This window comes from Neofelis nebulosa, chromosome 2, assembly GCF_028018385.1.
Source record: "Neofelis nebulosa isolate mNeoNeb1 chromosome 2, mNeoNeb1.pri, whole genome shotgun sequence".
Taxonomy (NCBI): domain Eukaryota; kingdom Metazoa; phylum Chordata; class Mammalia; order Carnivora; family Felidae; genus Neofelis; species Neofelis nebulosa.
The window spans coordinates 188,705,587-188,732,656 of NC_080783.1; the positions used below are offsets into that span (position 1 = coordinate 188,705,587).

A 27,070-nucleotide genomic window follows, 5' to 3' on the forward strand; every position below is an offset into this window, starting at 1 on the left:
GAGCCAAAGTCGGACACTTAACCGACTGAGCCACCCAGGCACCCCAAGACACATGCATTTCAAAGAAGAGGAGATAAACCCTACATAGTTCAATACCTTTTTATGAAATCTTTGAGGAAGTTAGAAATGGAAGGGACTTTTCTTAATTTGATAAGATCTATAAATTAAAAAACCTATAGCAGGGGTCCCTGGGTGGCTCAGTTGGTTAAGCGTCCAACTCTTGGTTTCGGCTCAGGTCATGATCTCACGGTTCATAAGCTGGAGCCCCCAGTTGGGCTCTGCGCTGACAGCATGAAGACTGCTTAGGATTCTCTCTCTCCCTCTGTCTCTGCCCTCCCCCACTCATGCTCACATCCTGCTCTCTCTCTCTCAAAATAAATAAATAAGCTTTAAAAAAAAACCTATAGCAAATATTGTACTTAGCATGGGATTTTAGATGCATTCCCAGTGATATCAAGAATAAGGAAAGGATGTCTGCTATCCTAATTACCATTTAACACAGTTCTAGAGATCCCAGTCAATATAATGAGAAAAATAAGTATAGAAATGTGAAGAGAATAGGTATACTGTGACTGTCCAGAAGTGATATGAACAAACACAGAAAAAAAATAATCAAAAGACTAAAACCAATGCAAGTATTCAGCAAAGTTTCCAGATACACGATTGACTGACTAAAATACATCTGGGGTATTTCTTCCAAAAGTGCCAAAGATTAATCTAATCACAGGGAAAACATCAGACAAAGCAAAATTAAGGGGCATTGTCGAAAATAACTGGCCTGTTGCGGTAGGCAAAAGATGTCCAATCCTAATCCCCAGAACCTGTGACTATGTTAGGTCACCTGTCAAAGGGAATTAAGGTTTCTCTAATCAGCTGACTTTGAGATAGGGAGATTATCCTGGATTATCCAGGTGCGCCTAATGTATTCACAAGGATTTTTGTAAGTGGAAGAAGGCAGGAAGCAAGAACCAGATAGATGGCTCTAACAGTTTAAGAAAGTCTCAGTCAACATTGTTGGCTCTGAAAATGGAGCAATGAAGCCTTGGGTCAATGAGGTAACTTCTAGAAGCTAGAAAAGGCAAGGAAATGGATTATCCTCTAGAGCCTCCAAACAGAATATAGTCCTGCTAACACATTCATTTTAGTCCATGACCCACTTTGGACGTCCCACCTCCAACTATAGGATAATAAATTTGTGTTGTTCAAAGCCACCAAGTTTGTGATAATTTGTCACAGCATCGGAAGGAAACTAATACATCCATACCTTCAAAAATTTCAATGTCATGAAGAAAAAAAGATTGATGAACTCAGTCTAAAGAGACAACTGGAATCAATGCCTGATCAAAGATTTCCTTTTGCTATAAAGGACTCTATTGGGACAATTGGCAAAATCTGAATAAAGTCTATAAATTAGAAAATAGGATTGTGTCAGTGTTAATTTCCTGGTTTTGATCATTATAATGAGTTATTAAAAGAATGCTCTTGTCCAGGGGATATATACATGGAAATATTTAAGAGTAAAGTGTCATCTTACTCTTGAAAATTCAGAAAATTTATACATCTACATACAGAAATCCCAAAGTGTAAACAATTGATTCTTGGTATTATTGATACAACTCTGTCCCAGCTTTTCTGAAATTGCAAGTCCAAAATTATATCAAAACTAAAAGTTAGAAGAAAATTTTTTAGTTCCAGTTGTAGGAAACAAAACAAAACAAAACACACCATTCACTTTTGCAGACACCTTGATTTTAGGTATATTTCTAATGCTTAAAGGAACACCCTCTTTTGGTAGAATTCCAAAGTTTGATTACATACATAAACTTTTTATACTAAATATTGACACTGATAATCTAAGACCAGTTAACTTGTCAGGGTCAAACTGTTCATGCAAACGTTTCCAGATATTGGTGTTGAACTTCATTTTTTTCTCTCTCCCTCTTACAAACTTTTTTGTTTCTGTAGAATAAGTAGCAATGTCCCCACTTTCATTTCTGATTTTAATACTTTGAGTTTCTTTTTTTTCTTAGTCCATCCAACAAAAAGTTTGCCAACTTTGTTGATCTTTTCAGAGAACCAACTTTTGGTTTCATTCTTTTTCTCTGTTGTTTTTCTGTTCTCTATTTTGTTTATCTCTGCTCTAATCTTTATTATCTTCTTCCTTGTGCTAGCTATATGGGTTTAGTTTGTTATTCTCTTTCTAGTTCCTTAAGTTGTAAATTTTTAAGGTTGTTGATTGAGACTTTTCTTGTTTTTAAATGTAGGCATTTATAGCTATAAAATTCCCCCTTTGCCCTGCTTTAGCTGCATCCCTTAACTTTTGTTATATTGTGTTTTCATTCATGTGTATTTTCTAATTTCCCTATGATTTCTTTTGCTCTGTTGGTTCTTTAAGCGTGTGCTGTTTAATTTCCACAAAGTTGTGAATTTCGAAGTTTTACTTCCGTTTTTTTTTTTTAACGTTTATTTATTTTTGGGACAGAGAGAGACAGAGCATGAACGGGGGAGGGTCAGAGAGACAGGGAGACACAGAATCTGAAACAGGCTCCAGGCTTTGAGCTGTCAGCACAGAGCCCGACGTGGGGCTCAAACTCACGAACTGTGAGATCGTGACCTGAGCCGAAGTCAGACGCTTAACCGACTGAGCCACCCAGGTGCCCCCCGTTATTTTTTTTTTAAGTAGGCTCAACATGAGGCTGAACTCATGACCCTGAGATGAAGACCTGAGCTGAGATCAAGAATCAATGTTCTTCATCTTATCATGGTCAGAGAAGACACTTTCTATGATATCTATCTTTTAAAATCCATCGAGACTCAATTTGTGGCCCAAAAATATGGTCTATCCTGGAAAATACACCAAGTGCACTTGTGAAGAATGCGTATACTCTTGTTGGGTAGAGTGTTGTATATATGCCTGTTAGATCCAGTTAGGTTATTATGAAGTCCTCTATTGCTTTATCTTCTGTCTGGTTGTTCTATAGTTGACTTTTATACAAAGACATTTGAACTTTTTTTTTAAGTTTATTTATCTATTTTTTAAAGTAATCTCTACACCCAATGTGGGGCTCAAACTGATGACCCTGACATCAAGAGTCACACACTCTTCCAACTGAGCCAGCCAGGCTCCCTCAAAGACATTTGCTTTTATTGTAGGTCTTGCCATCCCACATTCATTCTCGTATCTGATTACATACATTTTATTCCCATTCTGATCTAATAGTAAGCAGAGTCACAAGGTAGTAAGATGATTTCTAAGAATACAGTCTATTGTGGGTTTTGCCTAATCATGTGTCTTCTGTTTCAAGAATCTTTCACAAGTAATATTTGAGATTCCCAGGCATGTTATATGGTCCATTCAATTTTAATTATGTATGTTGTCAGATTTGTTGCTCACCCCCATTTCCTGTACTAGGCAGCTTCTTTAATCTTGAGAATCTCTATTTTAATTCAATTTTCCATTTGATAAAATATTTTTCTTAGCAGGAGTCCATGTGTGGTAGTTTCTCTGAATCTTCATATGTTTTTCTTTTGTGCTGTCAATTGAGTTATGCCCTTGCTGGATTTAGGATTATTGGATCACACAATCTGTTGTGCTCAGTAGTCTGTAGACATTGACCAACTCTCTTTTATCCCTCATTGTTGTCAATGAAATAGCCAACATTAGTCAGATTCTTTTTTCCCCTCTGGAGGTAACCTGTTCTGTTTATAAGATTTTCTCTTTATCGTCGAAGTTTAGAAACTTCCACGGAAGTGACTTTTTGCCTTTTTTAAAAATGGTACCTTGGATTATTTGAGCTCTTTCAATCTGAAGGCTCACCTTTCTTTTGCTCCAGGAAGTTTTCATCTATAATCCCTCTTTTTTTTTTTTCTTTTAATTATATACACTCATGTGTGTTTGTCACATGTAGGCCAAGGAACTGGAATTAGCGTGGGCTTTTCAATGGTAAATTTAGCCCACACTTAACTGGACAAAGCTGCATTTTTCTATTCATGCTTTAATTATTACTTCTCCATCTATTTTCCCTTTTTTACCCTCTGTAATTCCTATTATTAGCATGCTCAGCCTCCTAGATCTATCATTTGAGTCAACTACTTTTTTCCACTCAAGATTTCTGTTTCTTTTGTATTTTTATACTGGATTATAAGATTTTTTTTTTAAACAATCAGAATGGTAATTCAGTCCTCAGTTCCAACCATACTTTTTAACCAACCTGCCAAGTCTCTAAATTCAGAAATCCTGTCCTACAGTTTTGGAAAGCCTTTTTCAGGTTCAGTTGCATCATCTTAGGAGTTCTGGCTGGTCTTTTGTTACGATTCTCTCTTTCACTGCACCTTAGCCTCGAGAGCACCCACCTGTTGTAACTGTTCAGCTTTGTCCCTCTCCTTTTAGCTACCAACCTCTTAAATAGACTGCAATTTGGGTGTGAGTGGGGGACTCCTATGCAGTGGCAATCCAGCAGAAGGTGAAAATCACACGAGTTTTTGTTCTGGAGGGCCAGTGGCAAATGGGTGGTAAATAATGACCACTCCTTTGCTTTCTGGGCTTTCAGGTGTAAGTTGAAGCTGGTGTTTATCTTTCAGCTAAACTTACAGGTTATCACCCACCCTCCAAGACTGCCAGCAAAATCAGCCCCTCCGATGACAGCACATGGCAAAGGGGCTGATGCGTTCTTCTCTTTGAAGGAGTTGTCAGCATTGGTAGCTGGAGTCAAGAAACCTTGGGCCTCCACACCAGGATTTCAAGAAGGAGATGCCTTTTCCTCAGCCCCCCATCACTATTTCTTTCCCATTTCCATGAAGAACTCCTGTACCTTATTGCCATTCCCCAGAGGACTCAAAACTCTGTGGCCTTAAACACACACCCCACTGTCCACTCTGTGCTCACTTTGGTTGTTGTGAAGCTTCAGAGTGGGAACTCGAACATAGAGAACTTTGGGAACATACATTTGAGTGGTAATCTTCCAAACCCTTCCACTTGTGAGGGTGGGAGAAGGGCAGCAGACATTAAAACATATAAGTCCACAAAAAAATAAAATAAAATAATCTGGTTTTAAGACCCACATTGCATACCATATGTCAAAATCATAAATTCAAATCAAATGAAAATAATAAAATAACCATTCACCAAAAGAATACAGGTAGATAGATAGTTCTCTAACTTCTGGAACGTGATAGACTTTCCAAGGATAAAAGAATAGAACAAATAAAAAGCTTGATCGATTTCCATTGTTGAAAATGTAACACTGTCAGCAAAAAGTTTAAAAAACTAACTAGATACTATTAACACATACATAATTCCCATAAATCTATAAAAATAATTCTAAATTGCACTTTTTAGATGCGTGTTCCTTAATTCACCAGACAGGTAATACAAATGGCCATTGGAACATGGAAACATGTTCAACTTCACTAGTAAAGAAGTGTAGACTTAAGCAACAATAAGAGTCATTAAACTGGCTCTTTTTTTCTTCAGGATAATAGCAATGTTAGCAAAGATGGAGAGAGAAGGAGGCTCTCCTGCTGTTGGCAGGAGCGGATATTGATACATGTTTGGAAAGCAATTTGGCTTTATGTATAAGGAACCTTCAAAGTACGCACACCCTTTGTAACCTATGTTGCTTTCGCTTGCCTAGCAACCTTTGCCCCTTAATCTGTCAGCAACATCTTCATTTCCTTTGAGTAAATATAGACTCAGTGGGCTTTCAATCAAAGCGCCCTGTGCTTCCTTGCCCAAGAAGAGGGCACATAACCCAAGCCAGGCTGATCAGATTCTCTTTGCTGGGATTTTGAATCTTGAGATTACTACTAACCCTACTACTATTAATATCCATTGAATCCCCACTCTGTTCTTGGCACCATTCTGAGCATTTTACATCCTCACAAACAGCTCTATGAGTGAGACACAATTTTTATCCCCATTTTTCAGATGGGAATAATAATACTAACACCAAGATCAAGAATCATTGGGGATATCATAAAGATACCGATTTGTTATCTACTGAAAAACAAATTCCACCAAAACTTTGGCTTAAAATGACAAACACTATCTCGGTTGCTGTGGGTCCTGCATTCTGGAGCTTCTTCCTGGTGGCTCTGGCTCACAGTCTCTCCGGGTTGTAGTCAAGACGTCAAGGAAAGCTGCAGTTATCTGAAAGCTTGACTGGGACCAGAGGATGGCTTCCAGTGGTGCCTTCACATGGCTTTTGGCAGAAGAACTCAGTTCCTCACCACCTAGGTCTCTCCATAGGGCTGCCTGACTGTCTTCGTGTCATGCCAGTAGCAGCCTTCCCCCAGATCAAGTGATGGAACAGACAGCAAGAGAAAGCCTAAAAGAGGCCAGAGAGTTGGAAGTGTCAGGAGATGAGGCATGGCAAGAGGGGACAAGTGTCACCATCGAGTAAGTGGTTAGGGCCTAGGAAGGGCACATGAGCAAATCTAGGAAGGCACATACATTGGGCTTATGTGCACATCTTGCATCACTCATGTCTATTCACACCCTCTTATGAGATTTGCAACACATACGACAACAAGAAGCCCTCTTACCTAAGAGAAGAAGTGCAAGCTCAATGCTTCAGGATAATGGCCAGTTGCAATATCCTACAATGATTTAAATAGGCTTAACAACCCAAGATCCAGTCCACACGACTGAAGCTGTGGCTGATCCTGTGGCTGATCCTGAGGCTATAATTGATGTTCGTCACCATTCTCCTCCACACTCCATGCTGGATTTCCTTCACTTTCAACTAGCACTTCAGTCTCAGTTCCTTGCCTAGAGGGGTGACCCAGAGCTTCATCCCCAGTGGGTCTTAGCCCTTAGTTGCTGTGTCTTTTTTAGGCCATGGTTGTTGCAATTGCCCATTCATGGTTATCACTGGGCACTGAAGCACCAAGAGATACCCCCATGAATCTCCTGGCATCTAGATATATTGCTCCCTCCCCTATTGTGTACTAACAGCCCTAAGTCCTAATGTGAATCAGGGCAATTACCACTGCCTATTTGGGATCTCTTTTCTTCACCATTGGTCCACCAGCATGAGGAAACCAAAACCGCTAAGTAGGAGTCACAGCGTCAAAGACAACAAAAAATTTACTGTGTCCTCTAGAGAAAGTGTTTTCCCGCCATAACCAGAAACCAGGATGCCTGGTAGAGCCTCCATCTGCAGGAATGATAAGCACACATTTCTTAAGCAGGCCGCCAGGATTGACAATGAGAGAGCCAATCCCAATTCTATCCCTTTGTTTGTGGACCTGGATATTCTTCTGATTTAGGGACACAGCCATTGATTCAGCACATATACAACACACACACACACACACACACACACACACACAAATACCCGTAAGATACTGCCCCCAAGCTGGGGCTTTAGTGGAGCTTGCACTTAGTTGTTTCACTGTTATATCAGGCAGGCTACTTTGCGATATGAGGATATCTACTTCTTGCATATGAGTGATGCATGAGTGACTCATGTAGCGATCAGTTCATTGTCTAATGTTCTTTGCCATGAAACAGGTCCCTTGACTTGAGACAATATATGAGATATGCCATGACAATGGACAGGCATTCTGTAAGACTTCAGGTAATGGTGCTGTTGAAGGTGATGCGTCAGACAATGAAAATCTATCAAATTATCAATTCTAGCAAGAAGAAATTGTGGGCTCATCCAAGGTATAAGGCATCCAATGTGTGCCAGCTACTTGCTGGAAGGTCTCTCTGAAGAACGGTACCATATCATGGGCTGTGCATCATTCTTTGATGTTAGAAGTTCAAGCATTAAGTCATTCTTAGTGACAGGGAGTGAATGTAGCTGATCCCATGCAGAATTTCATCCATGCCACCATGGCCATTATCTTTGGACTCACTGAGCAAGTTCTAGGATGGCCAAGGAGAGAGACCAAGGTGGCATGTGTGCTTTTTTAAAGTGTCCTAAGTGACTGCTCTCTTCTAGACATTAACGTAAGTCACAGATGTGCATGCTTTGTGCCCACTCCCATAAGCCCATTAACATAACTCTTCCCCCAAGACTCTCAGTCTTTGTTCCTTCTTGGCCATTGACCAATTGGCAGAGCCGTTCATCATGGAATGGGGAATTAATATGTATAGGTATCTCGGACCATTTCTCCCTTGATAGGGAATCCATGACCGAGTGGACTGACTCATTGGGAACCTTTTCCTTCACTCATGTCTTTCAGGACCATCACTAACAGGGTCTATCCTCAGGAACAGTCCTCTCTAGCAGCAGCAAACCACACTCAACTATCTGTGAACCAAGCTCAGATCTATTCATCCTCCATCAGTTGGTCATAGGAACTACTTGGCGAAGCCATAGAGTGAATTGCATGAGGAAATGATGTGGGAGTCTGACACACTTGTTCTTATAATTTATTCATGACTTTCGAATGACTACTTTCGTCATACAGGCATTGCTGCTGTGTCCACCCAGCCTCATGCCTCAGTGAATCCATAGTGATCCAATAATACCAGCTCATGACAGGCAGTTATGATCACAAAGTCTCTTGGTGTCACATGGTTGGGCATCTAGTCTCTACCAAGGCTCAGAAGCAAACCAGGAGATATTTTTCTTTTCTTTTTTTTTAAACTTTTATTATTTTTATTTTTTTTTAATGTTTGTTTATTTTTGAGAGAGAGAGAGACAGAGTGCAAGCAGCGGAGGGGCAGAGAGAGACAGAGAGAGAGAGAGAGAGACAGAATCCGAAGCAGGATCCAGGCTTTGAGCTGTCAACACAGAGCCCAACACAGGGCTTGAACCCACGAACCGTGGGATCATGACCTGAGCTAAAGCCCACTTAACTTAACCCACTGAGCCACCCAAGTGCCCCGGAGATATTTTTTCAAATAAAGAGGATTTCTCTGGCCCTGCTTTAAAACTCAGCAGTCTGGGGGAACCTGGGTGGCTCAGTTGGTTAAGCGTCTGACTCTTGGTTTCAGCTCAGGTCATGATCTCACGGTTTCTTGAGTTCGAGCCCTACATCAGGCTCTGAACTGACAGTGCAGAGCCTGCTTGGGATTCTCTCTCTCTCCCCCTCTCTCTGTGCCTCCCCCACTCATGTTTCCTCTCTCAAAATGAATGAATAAATAAACTTAAAAAAAAAATAAAACCTAGAAGTCGGCCCAAGACTGTCTATTGGAGCTTATCAAAGACTCCAATGTCCTCATTCTCCATAGACACTTTGGGCACCATCATATCTGCTAGTCAAATCGCTGGAGTGGCAGGGCAGCTGGCAGATCAACTGCAGAGCCCTCTCTTCTCAAGGTCCTCGTCAAAACTGGAATTTTCGGAGTCACCTGATAAAAGGGTCAAAGCAGTATTTCCAAGTGTGGCAAGTGCTACCACCAAAATACAACCAAGGGTTGTGCCTCTTCCTTCAAAGTTTCTACCCAGTGCTGTCTGCGGCCCAGGTTTGCGCCCAGTGAACTGTCAGGTGAGATGTGCCCTAACTCTCCCTGAACCCCCAAACTCTGAAAGGATGAGTTGGGGTTATTGGGAGCTCCTCCTACCCCACTTCTCTTCTGGGACAGGCAGATTGCTAGTTCTCGTCTGTCCAGACATGTCACATTTAGAACACCAGAGGGCGACCACTCCCCACAGATGGTGGTGCCTTGGCCAACAGCAGTTAAACCAAACGGTGGCCAGTCTTTCTCCTTCTCCTCAGTCAGGCCTGCACGCCCCATGTCAGAACAGTGCAGTACAGATCCATGGATCCAGATACAAAGATCCATGGTAACAGGGAGACCTGGGCTTGAATCTCAACTCTAGCAGTTACTTCCTATGACCTTGAACAAGTAACCTCATCTCTCCAAGTCCTGGTTCCTCAGCTAAAAAAAAACGGTACAAAAATAGTTCCTGCTTCATAGGGTTGCTGGAATGGTAAGTGAAATAATGTGGTAAACAGCACAACATTGCCCAAATATTAGTTATTCTTAGGCATTTTAATAGTTAACCTAATTTGATTCTCACCAGACTCCTTACAGCCAGAGTAGGTAAACATGATTCCCACTTTTCAGATGAAGAAACAGAGGCTCAATTGGTTTAATGACCTGCAGAAGTACGACGGTAACAGCAGTTTCATTTTCTATGTCTCTCCCTCCACCACTTTACAAGTGGTGGCAACTGGCCTCAAGAGACTTGTCTGAGACTCTGGGATTCTGAGGCCCAGAGAGGGCAAATAGTTTACCCAGTGAACCAATGACTAATCCAGGACCCCATGAGCCATCCCACTGCACTCCCAACCCCCAACATTCCAGCCATGGCCCCCAGACACCCTGAAAAGGCACTGCCTCGTTAATCTGCTCTAGATTGCTTGCTATAGGATCCTGTCCGTGAGTCTGGTCTCCCTCAGTAGACTGTGAACAAAGAAAAAAAATTCTCAAGGAATATATATTACTATGGAAGAGCATATTGCTAGATGAGACAAGGGATCTTCAGAACTGCAGGTACATGATCCTAGTATGTATTTACGTATATCAGCAGAGAAAAAAGTGGAAGGGCATAGCACACAATGGGAAAAATGCTTGTCTCTGAGTGGTGGAATTATAGGTGATTTTTACATTTTTCCCTTGCACTTGTGTGTATGTGTGTGTGTGTGTGTGTGTGTGTGTGTGTTATGCTGTTTCAAGTGTCTATTTTTAAAACTACCACATAAAGAGTCAGAGATCTCAGGCTGTCCTCCACATTAATTTCTTGTTACTTTGCACAAGCTCTGGAATGCTCCTAAGACTCAGTTCCTCCACCTGAAAAGTAAGGAGGTAACTCCTGTCTCCCCTTCACCCTGAGTCTTAGAGCCTTCCGGCCTAGAGGCCATCTGTTGTTCCCCCTTCACCTCAGCCAAGCTTCCAGGCAGATGGGACCCCCAACCTCTGTCTCCACTCCCCCAATTCCGCTCACTAATCCTCCACCTCCTCATAGCTTGGGTTTTGCCCCCTGTTCTCCAGCCTGGACTCTACAAAGGTCACTGGTGGCCTCCTCATGGCCAAAAGCCACGGCTCTGCACTTTCTCTCTAGCTCTGTCTCTTCTTCCCAAATCCCTCCCAGTTTTCCCAGCAAGGGACTCTCATGGTTGTGCCTTCCTCCTTGAAGCACACTCTTCCCTCGCCCCCTCTGACCGTGGCTGACTGGGGTTTCCTCAGTCTTCTGGCTGCTGCTTCTCTAAGGTTCTGCTTCTCAGAAGGGGCTCCTGGCTCCCAAGGCCCTTCCCTCTATCATTAGCCTGCCTTGTTGACCTTGCCCACACCATGGGCCTATCGAATGGCTCTCACTCCCATCACCAGCCCAGACCTGGCTCCTGAGCTCTGAGCCTGATAACAAGTCCTGTAGAGGCCCACCCCACACTCAACCCCAGTCCCCATCTGTTGTCTGCCCATGGGTGCTCAGCCCAGACTGCCATCCCCTCTCCCACCACCACCCAGGTCCTTGTCAGTCACCTCACAAGTACTTCTGGAATCCATCCCTCCTCTCCAAACCCTGACACAGACCCTAGCACATCTTCCATGACTGGTGAAGCCGTTCTCAAAGTCTGCCTCCCACTCACACACCACAGCCACTCAGTGGGAGAGTTCTGCCCACCTTCCGGCAACACCCCAGATCTTTTGAGCACTCCGCCCCCTTCCCTTATCCACTCAGGGGATATCATCACACACCTTCATACCTCTCATCCACATGGCATCCATGGGCTCCCCACTGGTCTCCTTGCTTTCACTCGCTCCCTCCAGCCTAGACTGAAATATAGATTACTTCGTCAGCATCATCAGAACCATGATTGAGCCTTACTACGTGTCAGGCATTGAGGGCTTTACCTATATTATCACTTATTCATGAATTCCTCACAACAACTATATGAGGGAAGTACTATTATTATCTCCATGTCAAAGATGAGAAAAGTGAGGTATAGAGAGTTTAAGCAACCCCTTTTGGTTATATAATTATAGTTGCTAACGTCTTGAAACTAGGATTAGAATACAGATGATCTGACCTGACCACAGAGCATCAGCCTTTAACCATTCTGCTATGCTGCCAATTTGCCTTTTTTTTTTTTTTTTAAGTAGGCTTCATGCCCAGCACAGGCTTGAACTCATGACCCTGAGATCGAGACCTGAGCTGAAATCAAGAATCAGACGCTCAACCAATTGAACCACCCAGGTGCCCCCTCAACCTGTCTTTTTGCCAGAGACACTTCTAGGATGAAGTCCACGCTCTTCTCCCCAGCCTCCGAGGACCCTCCTATAGAGCTCAGACACCTTTCCAGTCCTATCACCCACTGTGCCCAATGGGTACCCGCCTGCCCTCCTGACTGTATACCTCACCTGCCCACTTTTACACTCTAACCCATGCCTTCTTGCTGCCTGGTGCCTGTTGGCTCAAGCCCTCCTCCCAAGCGATCCTAAATGCCTCTTCCTCCATGCAGAGCAGGCTGGACCAGAAAGCAGCCGTGAGGGGGGAAAGGCCAGTGACTGGGAAGCAGGAGGCCTGACAACTTGGTCATTCCCCTTCTGGAAGGTAACAGGGGTCTGGGCCCCTGGCCCTGGCCCTGGGCCCCAGTTTTCCCATCCACAAGATGGAGAGGTAGGACCAGATCATCGTTAGGAGCTCTCCTTGCTCTAGCAGCACAGGCCCTATGTTCTCATGGTCCCCGAAATGGAGGTGAAATTGCTCTCTTTGAATCCCTTTAACATTCACAGAATGGAGAGAATGTCAGAACTGGGAAGGACTTCAAAGGACATATAATCCCACCCCCTCTCATTCCCCCAGGGATGCTGAGGCCCAGGGAGCAGCAGAGCCTGTCTAGCCATCTGGGAAGTGGGAGTGGTGAGAGGGAGGCCTTGCTCTCCACTTGATGGAGGACCCATCTCAGCAGGTCCTCAGCCCCACAGAGAAAGGGGTGGGAGGAGCCTAGAAGGGCAAATGAGCCTGGCTCCTGGCGGCTTGGCCTGCCGGGCCCTCAGTAGTTTTCCATAACCAGCAGGCCTGCAGCCCAGGGCATGTGCTCCCCTCTCCCCTGGCCCCCCACATTCCTCTGCACACTCAGGCAGCAAAGTGGCATTCAGGGCTCTGTTGGGGCGGGAGGGGGGCAGAGACCCAGGCACAGACAAAGAGTCACAGTTATCAGTACAGCCATAAACTCCAGGCCAGAGAGATAACGCAGATCCCGATGAGGCAAAGGTGCCCAGACACAAATGACACGTGCAGATACACTACGCCCACACTGCCAGGCACGTAGACCCATGTGCAAAGGCAAACACAAATAGGACTGTGATCCAGAGATATTCGTCTTATGCAGACACACAGTCGCATTCACACCCCGAGGCTCACGTGCACACTCAGCAGACACCAACCCCCATTCAGGCCCCTGTCATCCTCCCCCCTCTCCCTCAGCAGCCCTCCCCGCCCGTAACGCCTGTCTAGGTCAAACGTTGGTCAAGAAAGGGGAGAAAAAACCTGAGCTGCCCCAATCCTGGGAGGCGGGAAGGAACTAGACAAAACCCAGGAGCCAGCCAGGCTCCCCCAGCACTGAGAAGGCGCCACTTTTTCATTCCAAAGAATTCACTGGACAATCCCCACCCTGTTCCCAGAGGCCTGGGTGAGGCTGGTCTGAAGCACCACCCCCACCATGACCCTTCCTCTAGCCTCTGAGATTCCTGCTTGGTCCCCAGCTGCTAGAGGCAGAGCAGAGGGGCATCCAGGACCCTTCCCCTGGTTCGTTTCCCCGCCAGTGTGCTCTCCGGCCCACCTGCCCCCTCCACCCTCACACCTGTCTCCCTCACTGTATCCCACTCCCCACCCCTGCCCCTCCAGCCCCACATCTGGCCTCCAAGAGATGAACTCCAGACCTTCTCTGGTTCTCAAGAACCCGGCAACACAACTCCTTGACCAGATGTACCCAGTGACTTACAACCTTGCCAGGGCCTCCCCCTGGATATTCCATGACTACCTGGTGGCAGGTGTGACGGCATGCACCCGCTGCCTCAGGTCAAAGTTGGCACAGGCGGGCTCCAGTCCCAGCCTGTCTGAGAACGTTGGCCAGGTGGCGTCAGCGCTTTGAGCCTCAGTTCCCTCATTTATGAATGGGACTCATAATGCCACCTAGCCCTCAATTATATATATATATATATATATATAGTTTATCATGGGGCCTAATTCGGAAGGCTGGTCTTAACTAGGAAATGGGCTGTGTGCCACTTGGGTCTAAGTGATTCAACCTGCCTCAGCCTCAAGTTCCCTACCTGGGAAGTGGAGTACCCTTTGCTACGTTGAGGGCTGAAATAACACCGTTGGGAGCAGACGGGTCTCCACGGGGGCCTCCCGCCCCAGGGCTCCCCTCCTCCACGCCCACCTCGCCCCCAGCCCCCAGCCCCCAGCCCTGCTCCCGGTTCCCACGCCTCCTGGCCCCAGCCGGCGAGGGCTGTCAGCCGGAAGGGATTTGCCGCCCGAGAGCAGGGATCAGCTGCGTCTGCACAGAGGCAGCCTTGTCCCGGTGGGGACCCGAGGCCGCGGCGGGGCCCCGCCATCACGTTGCTCCGCGGCCGCGGTGCCAGCGGCCACCCCGCCCCCGCTCGACTTGGGTCCGCTTCAAGGGCCGGCGCCAGATTTCCTGGCCCCGCGCCCCGAGGGCGGTTTAGGGGTGCCCGACGCGGGAGCTGCAGGGCCTCCAGGGCGCCCAGTTTCCGCCCCAGCTGGAGGGGGCCGCCGCGCACCACCCTCCCCCTCCCTCTCCACCTGCCAAGCCCACCAGCCAAGCCTTCCCGAGAAAGGCGTGGGCTGGCCTCCCGCCCCCCTCTCCAACCCACGCGTCCTGACTCAGGACCACAGATTTCCCTGGAAAAAAGCCTTGCCCCTTGGGAGGTCTCTCCGGATGAGCTCAACCAAGGATGGATAGGGGCGAGGGGAGGCCTGTGTGAGTCTGTTCCATTTTGGGACCAGCTCTGGGGGCAAGTGGTAGGGATCCAATGAGGGTGTTCTGGATCCGAGTCTGACTTGGAAGCCAATCCAGGTGTGATCTGGTCCAGGTGTTGGAATCTTCCCTCAGTGTTCAGAGTTTGGATGTTGGGACCCTCTCTGGGTGTTCTCAACTGGATGTCAGGATCTTCCCTGAGGTTCTGGATCCAGCTGTAAGAATATACGCAGGCTGTTCTAGGTTTGCAGTGGAAGCCCATCCAGATGCATCTGGTACAAGCGCTGGGATCTTTTCTCGGTATTTAGAGTCCAGATGTGGTCTTCTCCAGGTCAGATTGCTGGAGCTTTCTCTGGCATGGCGGTTGGAAGCCCAGACGGTGTATGTGATCCAGAGCTGGGGATCTTCTCTGGGTGTCTGGCACTGGGACCTGCCCTGGTGGATCACGTACAGGTGTCACCAGCTGCTCTGGGTTTGTTTGGGGCCTCTAGACAGGAACCTAAGAGCCAGCCCCAGACCCTCCCATTGGCCTGAAGGCAGACATCACTGCTAAGTCTCAGCCCCAGCTCACTGCGACCCCTATGAGGCCAGTAAGAGAAGGCCCCTGCAGCTCAGCTTGACGTCCCTCTTAGAACCCGGGAATTGGAGGCAGACCCTAGACTCAAGCTGGGAATCAGTCATGACCTCACTCTGTCCAGAGGCACCTCCCTTCCCTTCTCTAACTTCAGTTTCCTCACGGAGAAGGTGGAAGGATTGTATTTGATATTCGCCAAGGGCCCTGTACCATCCTCTCCCTGGTCCTCCCCCGAGCACCACACACACAGGCACGCACACATGCGCGCGTGCACTGTATTTGTTCGTACCTCACACTTCTGTCCACTCTCATCTTCCCGCCTGGAATGTCCCAGTCTCTCCTTATCCCCTCCAGCCTCTCCCAAGCCCTCAAGCCTCTTTCCTTCCAGAAAACCTGCTCCCCTGAGCCAACGCTTTTTTCAGGTGCAGGGCATGACCCCTTCCTGCCCTGAGAAGAGACGCCAGGAAGCCACCGACCCCGTCTGACTTCTCCACTGGGCTGGGAACTCTCTGAGGGCAGGGTCTTGTCTACTCCTGGCCCCCACTCTGACACCTCAAAGTCTCGTGCTCAGTTCAGCCACCATCCCAGGCTGGCAGTTGACCCTTTAAGAAGAAAAAGAATCTCTTTAGTCTCTAATATGCTGGTGGGGTGGGCACTAAGCGGATTTGGGAGCCTGTCTCCTGCCCGCACCAATCCTCCTTTCCAGGCCATTGCACCCATGTGACAGGCAGTCTGGGGCAGTGGGGAGCCCTCCGGACCACGTGAGCCCAGGCGGGTAGCTGGAGACTGACTGCCCAGTTCTACCTCTCCTGGGTGGCTCTGTACCTAGCAGAGAGAAATCAGAAACCCCAGTTTCTGGAGTGATCTAGAGCAATTACCCCGCTCTCTGGGCCAACCTGTACAGTCGAGCATGTGCACATGAATGTCCACATATGCACATGCACACACACGTATACCTCTCAGAAAGGGAACTGAGCCAGATGCTGAACTAGACACTTTGCAAACAATATTTCTCAGTCCTCAGAATAGTTTCATAGGAATCATGAGCTCTATCTGCAGCTGAGGAAACTGAGGCCCAGAGGGGGGGAGGGGCTCAGCTGAAACTACACACCTGTTCAGCGTGGAATCGGAATTCAAAGCAATGCCCTTGCATGCACGCACGTACACACATTCACACATCCACACACTTGCACAAGTGCACACACAACTTTCCCACACTTGTGCTCAACCCCTAAGCCAGTCACTGACTGTGAGAGCTAGAAGGGAGCTTAAGAGATCACCGTGTCTATGCCATTCCATTTTACAGAAAGAGAGAGGGGAAGGGATTGATTTAAGTTTTCAAGACATTGCAGAATCAGGACTGAAATTCACACGTCCATTGTCACACAGAGTCACCTGTATACGCAGCCACATGCCACACAGCTTACCCACAGACTCTTACACACAAGCCCACGAATGCAAACATACACTTGCACCCATGGATGGTCATTCACACCCCACACCTAATCTTTCTTGTTTTGTATGTCTGCACACATGCCATTGCACATCTACTCATCGCATGCACGCACACACACACGCCTGTCATATATAGCTGCACACAGTGCACATTCATGGACATTCATTCTCACATGATCCTGACACCGACATATCTACTTACACACACCTACACACTTACACACGCCCACGCTCTCTCACTCTCAGATCACATGTACCCACTATCCTGACGCAAAAGGGATCAGTTGACCCTGATCAGAAACCCTGCAACAGCTAAGGCTGGACCCTCGGCGGGAGCCACACACAGAGCCTTTAGGAGGGGCAGCCCTGGAACCAGCATGGCATTGCATGGGTGTGCCCTGGCATCGCACTCCACAGCCCCGGGGACATGCGCTCTGCCAGCAGGTTCCCACAGGCCCAGGCAACTCGCCTTGGCCAAACCCAGCAGGTAGCCCCAGAAAGTGCCGAGTCATGGGGCCAGGAGTGGCCAGGCCAGGCTGGAGGCAGGACTAGTTCTGGCTTGTGAGCTAGTATTTGTCTTCTGCCTGGAGCCGCATAGAGGACTCTCCTCCCTCCAAGGGCCAGACCCTGAGTCCTAAGGCCTCTTCCCACACCCACCGAAGATGAGGATCTGGGTGCCAGGATCTGGGGGCAAAACACCCATAACTGCTAATGGGATTTGCCAAAGTTAGTGAGCCATCTGACTCAGGCTTCAGAATGACACTTTGAGATGGTCCATTTAAGTCTTTCTCAGTGACTGAAACCCAACGTATGTATCAAATACAAACTAATCTCAAAATCTAGCCCATAAACAGTGACAACTGTCACAGCTCTATAATAACAGATGCTCTGTGCTGGAGACACGTGAACAAATAATTACAACGAAGGGGTTGAGGGCGCCTGGGTGGCTCAGTTGGTTAAACGTCCGACTTCTGCTCAGGTCATGATCTCACGGTTCGTGGGTTGAAGCCCTGCATTGTGCTCTCTGCTGTCAGCAGAGCCTGCTTCATATCCTCTCTCTCCCCTTTCTCTGCCCCTCCCCCTCATGTTCCCTCTCTCTCTCTGTCTCAAAAATAAATAAGCATTTACAACGCAGGGTTCAGGACTGTAACACAGAGACGGATGGACATGGTGACAGAACAGGGCAGAGAGTTCTCAAGTTGGACCAGAGATGAGGCCACTCGACCTGGGTCTTGAATGGCAAGTCAGAGTTCACCAAGAAGTTTTCCAGAGGGAAAATTGTGTTTCAGGGAACAGAGAGCAGCTTAAGTGTGGGCTGAGGTGGAGAGCTGGAGGGTAGGCTGGAAATACAAGAAATGAGGCAAACTGGAGTCAGCCATTTATCAAACATTTATTAGGCACCTACTATGTGCTGGATTGTGACACATAAAATACACAAGCCTGTCTCTCCAAGAGCACAAGCTCAAGAGTCCCAAATTCAAGTGCTTTCAGGTGCCAAGCAGGTGATGTAAATGAGTGAAATGGGTGGGTGTGAGCAATAGGGGCCAGTGGGGCCTGTGTCTAACAGCATAGTCTATGCCATGGCCAAAGCCTTTATGCTCAAGAATATTTGTCGATCTGTGGCGGCCAAAAACAAAAAACAAAAACAAAAAAACCAAAAACTCCTTTGTAGGCTGGCTTCAGGTGGTAGACCGTGAATTCGCAGCCCTTGGTCCTAAAGTCTAGAACCTAGATCCTAGAGTTTGGAGGAAGCCTTGAATAGAGGGCTAAGGAGTTTGAACGTGGCTGTGTGATGGGCCTAAGACCCAAGGGAGGTTCTTGCCATGGAAGGACATTTGTAACAAAAGCCTCCTAGGAGAAAGCCCCCACACCATAATCATTGGACAGAGTAGAGCTGTATGTATTGCCCAAGACCCTGGAGACAAGGATAGCGTTCTGCTTTGCCTATCACGAAACTGTTTCCTGGTAAGGGCCACTCTGCCCTCACATAAATCTTCATCCTCACCCCCTTTCCTACTCCTGACCCCAAATCCTCCTTTTTCCACCCACATCTTACATTAAAAACTGAGTACATTGGATCCCCCACATTTCTCTCTCCCCACAAAGGACATCCATCTACACACACACACACACACACACACACACACACACAGTTCTCTGTAAGGTGAGGGGCTTAGAATAGTTGATCTAGGAATGATTCTTCATGCTCCATCTCATGGAAACGCCAGAAGGGCCTTAGAGATGAAAATGCCTGACTTGGTGTTCTTGTTTTCCTGAAGTTTCATGGATACCTGGGGGCTAGATTGCTGTCCAGACAGGAATGGGGAGCCCCCGGGGTTCAGATGCACCTCTCCCATTATACAGGGAAAGAGGGAACCATGGCCAGGCACCCAACACAGCCTCCCCCCTCCCCAACACATATGCAGACCGCAGATGCTTGGCTGTGGAGCATGGGAGCTGCCCTGGGCACAAGCTGGCACGCCTGCCTACCCTTCACCAACGGCAGCCTCCCTCTTGGACCCTCATTAAATTATTCCACCCCACTGGTACGAGGCTCAGGCTGCCTTTGATGTGTGCCCATCCAGCTTCTGAGGCCGAGACCAGGCTCTTCACACCAGTCCAGGCTGATGGGCTCTGACAGCTTCCCTGGGGCCCCATGGTGGCAGGAACGCCAAGGCCCACATTTACACCCACCGGCCACATGCAGAAGCCCGTGCACAGCCAGAGATTCCCACACTTACCTGCAACAGTCTCTCTCTCTCTCTCTCTCTCTCTCTCTCTCTCACACACACACTGTCCTAATGGGACCTGCACTGTGGCACACATGTGTGTACCTGGCACACCCACATGCGCTCAAGCACACCCACGTGCACATACTGGTGCACACACATTCATACACACCCATATATGACACTTTCCACACACATACCCTCACACGCTCTCGTGATCTTGCACACTCACCTCACGGCACCTGGGTTCTCCTATGGGGCCTCCTGGGCCTTCCTCCTTGCCACTTGGCTGGCGTGTGAGGTCTTCTGCGATCACATCTGACCTCCTCACCTTCCTCATCTTTTGGAGGTCCTAGCGTTGTGATTATGAACCCGGGCACTTGACTTCAGTTCTTGGGTATCCCGTTTGTAAACTGTGTGGGTGCAGGCAAGTGACTGACCTCTCTGGACCTCTGTCTCCCTTCCTGAAGAATGGGAAAGGTAGTAATATATTGCTACAGTTGTTTTGTGGCTACCTGACCACTGAGAATGGTGCCCGGCACACAATAAGAACTCAGCAAACGTTGGCTCTTGTTTCTCGTCCATTCCCTTTATGAAAGGAATTGATCGCTGACTGCTTTGTGTCCCACCCCTGACCCGACCTGAACTGTTTCCCTAGACTGTGAGCATCTTGAGGACATCGGGCCTGGTGAAATTCGTCCCTTCAGTCCTGAGGACACGGATCACATGGCTGTCCAGACAGGCATGGGGAGCCTCTGGGGTTCAGATGCAGCCCTCCCATTGTACAGGGAAAGAGGGACACGTGGCCAGGCACCCAACACAGCCTCCCCACCTCCCCTAACACGTATCACAGTACTGGACACGGATTACGGCGAACATCAGCGGTATGTGAGGGAGTGAATTGTGCCACATCATGATGAGGTAAAAAGAAGCACTTGTGCAACTGATTATTAAATATTATAGAAATGATGTTGCCTAAAGCACTGCTAGAAGCCATAATGACATGCCAGTAATTATCGCTGACTTTGCCGAACGGGAGCTCGGGGCAGGCTCAGAACTGAGGGCTTTGTATGTAATGTTTGCAGTGAGGCTATGAGGCTGTGGCGGGGTGTGTCTATCATGTGGGGGAATGAAATGAGTGGAGCATGTTGGATGTTTGCAATGGAAGACTCTGCAGTAGCCAGAAGGGACAGAACAATGTGCATACAGTCACATGGACAGACCTCAAAGTCACGGTGTTAAGAAGAGTAGGACCAGAAACATTTATAGTGCAATAGTGGTTCTTTTTTTTTTTTTTTTTTTTTTTTTTTTTTTGGTTAACCCCTCAAAATGCATACTTTATAAAGACGAGCCCCTCTGAAGGACATATTTTTTTAGAAATCATATCGGAGGGGTGCCTGGCTAACTCAGTGGTAGAGCATGTGACTCTTGATCTCCAGGTCATGACTTCAAGCCTCAAGTTGGGCATAAAGGTTTCTTCAAAAAAAACAAAAAACAAACAAACAAAAAAACATATTGGAGTAGATTCCTGGATTGAGGAAGGGAGTAAGGAATGAGAATAGGGATCTGGGAAGAAGGGAGGAAATTAAATTAGCAGAGAGGAGTATGAGTAACCAGCTCCATGCACCTGAGGTCCAAACAAACAGAATAAAATAATCCGTGAGCGTGTACGTTTTTATCTCTTTTACAGTTGAGAAGATAAACAAGTGATACAGTCGTTCTTTTATTTAGGTGTTGATGTTATGCTATCTAAACAGCACCACTGTTGATAGTTTTCCTTAATTAAAAAAAAGTTTAATTTTCATTTGATGCTTTCTCTTTCTCTCTCCCTCTCCATCTCAGAATTATTTACCGAAGCCCTGATTAAAACCTAAACTAGTTTTGCCCTGGGACAAAGGCAGACCCCGAGACTTGCATGCCTTGTAGAGGAACGAATGAATGAGGAAATGAATGAATGAGAGAATGAGGAAGGGAAGGAAGAGAAAGAGAGGTAAGAATAAAGGTGTGAGAAAAGATTCCACAGAAGCCTCAGTATGGGAAGACTCTCCCAGAACATTCTCTTCCTTTCTCCACCCCACCCTTGGCGTGAGTCCTGGGTTGGGGTAGAGGAAAGGGCAGAAGCTAGACATGGGGCTGCCTATCTCTTCACACCCTCCCGTCATGAGAAGGGTCGTGCCCAGTGTCAGGAGACAGCAGGAGCTGGCACCAGGTCCTGGGGTCCCTGGACAGCATGGCTCCAGGGATCCAGAATCCTACGTAACACGAGCCCCCTACTCCAGAGGGACGCTGGGGCACCCCTTGTACTAGCAACAGCAAGGACAGTAGCAACTACTGTTCTATTTGGTATGGACCCTTTCCCCCATTACATCCCCTTCAATTCTCAATCGAGTGTGTACATTAAGGATTATCCCCAATTTTGCTGGTGAGAAAACAGACTTAGCTTAAGAGTCTCTTAAAGTTACTCAAGTTAGTGTAATTTCAGCAAACAAACCGAATGCCCGCTCCATGCCAACTCTTCAAGCATTTCATCTGCCTTAATGCATCTGATGTCACAACAGCCATTGCCTCTGTCTCACAGACGATGACCTGAGACACAGAGAGGGGAAGTGACTGCCCAGAGTCACACAGTTAATGTGGGGGGAACTTGGAAATTGAGGCGAGCTGGTCTGACTCCAGAGCTTACTCTCCCCACTCCCAGGCTGTGCTGCCTTTCTCATAGCAGAGCTGGGACAGGAGCACAGGGTGAACCAGCCATATGGAGTGGGTTTCGGGGGGAGGGACAGGACTGTTAGATTCGTTGACGCTTGTGGAGCCTGGCTCCCTGCCAGCCAAGTGGGGGCCCATTGGGAATGAGGTCAAGGGCACACAGGGTCTGTTGCTAGCCCCCTGTTGGGGCCTCACCGTCTGCCCACAGCTTCCCCAAGGGCCCCTAAGCCTGGGGAGATGGGAGAGGCTGCCTCCCTCCCCCTTTCCCAGCCAGAGCTGAGTGAGCTAATCCTGGGGAGAAGACACATTAGTCCAGGAGAATCAGTCCCAGCCTGCTCTGCTGAGTCAGCAGGAAGTACAGGCCTTGCTCTGCCAGCTACGTGAGCCCCTGCACGGCCACCACGGCTGCCTCCATGCCAGCCCGATGTGGCCCCCACCACGGGCATGCCCTCAGATGCCTGTTTCCTGCTGACCTGCCCCCTAGAGCGCTCTCCAGCTCAGCAGTCCTGAGCCTCCCTCCCTGTCTACTTGCCTAGCGACAGAGTTATTTCCAGCATCATCCCCACTGACCCCCAAAAGGCAGCCATCTCCTCCTACACAGAGAACTAATCCTCACCAGGATGGCAGCAAATGGGAAGGAGTGTTTGGGGGCAACGTAGTGAGGCTTTCCACGTCCAGCACACTGTCAGCTCCAGAGAGCTCCTGTAATACTGGGGTCTCTGCCTGAACTCGTCCCTCTCTCAGTGTGATCACCACCATCTTGGTTACAATCCCCGCGTCCCTATGACCGCCAGTATCACTGTGACCATCTCCTTTATCGCCACTACCGTCAGTCTGATAGTAAGGCTACTAGCAAATTCACCGCTGTTGCCAGCGCCCACACGCCACCACTTTCATCCGTCGGTCCCACCACCTGAGCCAGGAAGGTGTCCCCAACGCCATCAAAAATGGTGCCGTCGCTAGCACTGACCCCCATGCCACTACCATCACTGCCAACACAGAACATCACTGAAGTCATCTTGACCGACTCCTACACCAACCCTTATACCAACCCCATCATCACTGTCACCACCGTCCAAGATGATTGTCAATTTGCTACTCCATTACTGCTCCCAGCATTACCATAGCTACAATCAACACTGCTCAACTGGACACCAGCAAAACCCACCTCCCCACCGGTGTCACTACCACCATACTATAAACAATACCACCGTCACCCTGACTACGACCAATACTGCTAACCATGGCGCCACCGACACCTACACCGCCATTCCTGTAGCCGCCACAGAGTTGTCGGCAATACCCCCACCGCCATGAACACGTCAGGACCCCCAACACCGTCACCGCCACCACTCCACCTCCTCCTTCGGATGAGAAACTTCGCCGGTTACCTGAGCCAGCTTCTAATGCCAGGCAGCATGCGAAAACAACAGTTGGAGAAAAGCAAAAGCAAAGTTCTTCCAACTTATTGTTCTGACTATACAATTATACGCCCACTCACTTCCCATTAATGTCCTCCTCTGGACAGACTTGATTGTTTCGCTCAATTGGTTCATTTGGCGATTCACAGAGGAACAGCCATGCATGCCTGAAAAACACAGAAGTGGTTATAGGAGTCACCCCCTCCTGCCTGTGACATCAAGAAGTCCAGCTCCCGACATCACACACGCTCTTCCCTCCGAATCTCCCTCCAGACATTCTGGGCCCCTGTAGATTTGTCTGTCTGTCCAGTGTAGACTTAATCCCTTTCCTTCCCCAACTTTTGTTCCGCTCCTCTAGAGCAGAACAGTATGTGGGAAGAGTGCTGGCCTGAGAGTCAGAGCCCTGCATTCTAGCCCTGGCTCTACCACTAACAATCTGTGTGGCCTCAGTGATCACACTTCCTTTTCTCTGCCTCAGTTTCCCCACCTGAAGAGGGGTGTCCTTCTGACCCTGGGGCTATGAAGGTTTTTTGAGCTGAGAAACTCCCAGGACAAATCTGAGCCCTTTTCCAGAAGACCCTTCAAATGGGGCATCAGGGACTGTCATGTCATCCACTGGTTCCCCCAGGAGACTCCCCTGGCCGGCCTGTCCTGGGATCTGTAGCCCTGAGATGCTGCTGCCTGGGCAGGGTGGGGTCTCAAGGGTTAAGCAGGTCAGGGCTGTGCGTGAGCAAGTATCTCAGATGAAAGGCTGGTCTGAGGGAATGACATGTGGCTGTTGTGGTTGGCAGGCCAGGGCAATGGGACCAGGCTAGGTCCCGAAGGAAACCCCCTCCTGGTCTCACCAGAACAAAGTGGTGTTTTATGAAAACGCCATTGTTCTTGGGCAAGTCTTTCCCATCTCAACATAAACCAGGAAGCAGTGCTTCCTTTCCTTGGGCGAGACCCCAAGGTCCCCCCACCGGTGGGAGTGGGGGGAGAAGAACAGAGTTTTTCCTGCCTTGAATGATCTACCACAAAGCCCCTACCCAGCTCTATGCAAGGCTTCCCAAAGTTGGTGTGTGTGTGTGTGTGTGTGTGTGTAGGTAGGTAGGAAGAAGAAACAGAGGGGCACCTAGTTCAATCTCTTGTCTCCAAAAGAACTCTGTACCCTGACCCAGACCATGAAAGAGGCATCACTGTCCTTCCATCTCCCCTCACCCTGGTGTCACTCGGGCTTCCTTCTGTCCCCAGCAATACAGTAATCCTGTCCCTGCCTAAGGCCTTTGCACATGCTGTTTCCTCTGCTTGGAACTCTCTTCTCCCCTTCACGTGCCTGCTCCTTCTTAACACTCTGGTCTCTGTTCTAACCCTCAGTGAAGCAGTAACTGGTAAAAAGTGTGTCTGCCTTTTCTGACATTCTGTCTGCTCAGCGAGGGCAAGGACAAAGCACCGTCTTACTCATTGATGCATCCACAGGACCTAACACAGTTCGACCCCAATGTATGTGTGTGTATATGTGTGTTCCCCACTCCCCACCCCCTCCAATAAAGCAAACAAGTCACAGCCTCTCAGGCAAGGGAGCCATTTCCCTTCTCAAGCTGGAAGATCAGAGCATCTCAGACCTTGGAGAGGATGCAGTCCAACAACTCCACTTCCCTGAAGGGAAAACTGAGGTTTAGAACCTGGAAGGTCCCGGCCCTTGGTTGGTGAGTGGAACTGTTAAGTTAGACTCCAGGTCTCCTGGTGCCAAAGGTACTGGGCAGAACATGTCACCTAGTTTCCAAGCTTGGGCACAGCCTGGTGCTAACTCTCTCACTTCTTCGGAAACCAGACCCAGCACACTGGCACATTCAAAAACTCGCCCAACCCACTTTCCCCACCTCCCTGAGAACTGAGCCCTTCTTCACGGCAGCCACCTCACACTTCCCATCTATCACATTTTGCTTTTAGCCAGAGAGAGGTGAAATAACCCTCTGGGGTGTCCCCCATGGGTCCAGGAAGCAGAGTTCCAGCTTTCTGCCTCTCTAAATTTCATTTTTCTTTCTTGCAAACAACATTTCTGCTTTTGTTTGGATAGCTTTTGCTTGAACCAGGAAGGCTCTTTCGCTTAAATATTTGTGGATAAAGGGAGAGGGGGTATTAATACCTCCTCATAGGGGTTGCTGGGAAGGGTAATTGTCCCTAGCACAAATAGATGCTCAATTAATGCTAGATTCCTTTGAAAAATGTAAATGTACCACGCAATGCAAAGTACTGTGCTTTCTAGGCAAGGAGTATTTATAAATCGCTCCTCTTTGCTCTACCCTGACAGCACAGAGCCTGCCTGGGATTCTCTCTCTCCTGCTCTCTCTGCCCCTCCCCCATGCACTCATGCACACTCTCTCTCAAAAATCAATAAACAGTAAAAAAAAATTGCTCCTTTTATAAATGGAGCTCCTTTTATAAATAAATGCCCCATTTAAGAATTGTTCCCTGAGGTTGGCAGGAACTAGTTCAGGGACAGAATGGTTAGCCTTTTTTGCTTTACAAAATAATGCACATTCCCAGGTAGGACTTTAAGCAAGCGAAGGAAGTGGAGATGAACAAGTGAACACAGGTGCCACTAACACCACTTCCCAAAAGGAGAGACCACGAAAGAGGGGAGGGAGCTGGCTGCATTCCACTCCATTCCTTTGTGACTCCGAGGTTTATCTCAGATCCCCAGCTGGGGGGAGGACCCAGACAGAAGGATTTGTGCCTCCAGGCAGGGGCAAGATAGGGACAGATAAAATTCCACCCAATGAAATGATGATAAGCAGATAGTTAAAGGGATTTAAACCCCCTGGGGTTGGGAAAGGGAGGAGAGGAGAAGTGGCCTCTACTCCCAGGAAAACTGAAACAAAGGACTGGATACCCAGAGAATTTCTCACCCTGGGAAGGGAGAGCAAGCAGTTGAATTCCACTTAGTGAATCCAACCCTGAAGACAGAGGGGGTTAATAACCTTTGAATTCCCATAGAGATGCAGCTTAACCTGGGCAGTGGCTATGAATTTGCGATCACAAGCTCAAGTGTGTGAGTTCTTTCAAATCAAATTAAACCTAATTGTGCATCCCTTTATGCTGCACTGATGGAAAATTCCAGTTCCATTATTGGGAGGGTCTTCCCTGTTCTGAGGATGCACAAGAGTCTGGAAGGCTTATGTTGTGTCAGAAGAGAAGAAGAAGAAGAAGAAGAAGAAGAAGAAGAAGAAGAAGAAGAAGAGGAGGAGGAGGAGGAGGAGGAGGAGGGAGGAGGAGGAGGAGGAAGAAAGAATGAC

The 27,070-nt window shown here is 48.0% G+C and overlaps 1 long non-coding RNA gene across 1 annotated transcript in view; it reads right to left on the bottom strand.

Moving 5' to 3' along the window:
- Positions 1–2,523: 2,523 nt before the first annotated feature.
- Positions 2,524–27,070, bottom strand: part of LOC131504889 (uncharacterized) — an 83,329-nt gene continuing 58,782 nt past the window's right edge. Inside the window, exons 3-4 of the long non-coding RNA XR_009258177.1 lie at positions 11,668–11,737; positions 2,524–6,326 (exon numbers count right to left, since the gene is read on the bottom strand). This is a non-coding gene — a long non-coding RNA (uncharacterized LOC131504889). The remainder of the gene's footprint in view (positions 6,327–11,667; positions 11,738–27,070) is intronic.